Genomic DNA, 571 nt, shown 5'->3' with positions numbered 1-571 from the left:
TTATCCTGTAGAGCTTTCAACTCCTTCCTCGTTTGCTTATCCTCAGTTCTACTGCTTCTGTCGTGGTCTCCACTGTAGACTGCATCACTCTTAACCATGTTGTCAACCAGCTCCTCTGCATCCTCCTCAGTTCTCCCCAAGAAGAACCCATTACTAGCTGTATCCAGTCTGGCTCTGTACTTAGGGAGAGCACCACGGTAGAATGTGCTCAGCAAGCTCTCCTTAGAGAAACCATGGTGTGGGCATTGAGCTTGATAGCCCTTGAATCTCTCCCAGGCTTCACTGAAACCTTCCAAGCCCTTCTGTTGAAAGCTGGAGATCTCGTTTCTCAGCTTAGCAGTTCTTGAAGTAGAGAAGAACTTCTCCAAGAATGCTTTCTTGCAGTCATCCCAAGTGGTAATGGAGTCGCTGGGTAGAGACTTCTCCCACTGACGTGCCTTATCCCCCAAAGAGAAAGGGAATAGCTTGAGCTTTAAGGCATCTTCGGACACACCATTGGTTTTTGACAACCCACAGTAGCTGTCGAACCTGTCCAAGTGATCAAATGGATCCTCTAGAGCCAAGCCATGAT

The 571-nt window shown here is 48.0% G+C and overlaps 1 non-coding gene across 1 annotated transcript; it reads left to right on the top strand.

The window, feature by feature from the left end:
* Positions 1-228: 228 nt before the first annotated feature.
* On the top strand, positions 229-335 carry LOC117130811. Its single transcript, XR_004454090.1, has one exon. It is a non-coding gene; the product is annotated as a small nucleolar RNA R71 (small nucleolar RNA).
* Positions 336-571: the final 236 nt, after the last annotated feature.

Source organism: Brassica rapa, unplaced genomic scaffold (genome assembly GCF_000309985.2).
Source record: "Brassica rapa cultivar Chiifu-401-42 unplaced genomic scaffold, CAAS_Brap_v3.01 Scaffold0681, whole genome shotgun sequence".
Lineage (NCBI taxonomy): Eukaryota > Viridiplantae > Streptophyta > Magnoliopsida > Brassicales > Brassicaceae > Brassica > Brassica rapa.
The sequence above is the reverse complement of the archived record's forward strand: the minus strand, read 5'-3'. Positions and strand labels throughout refer to the sequence as shown.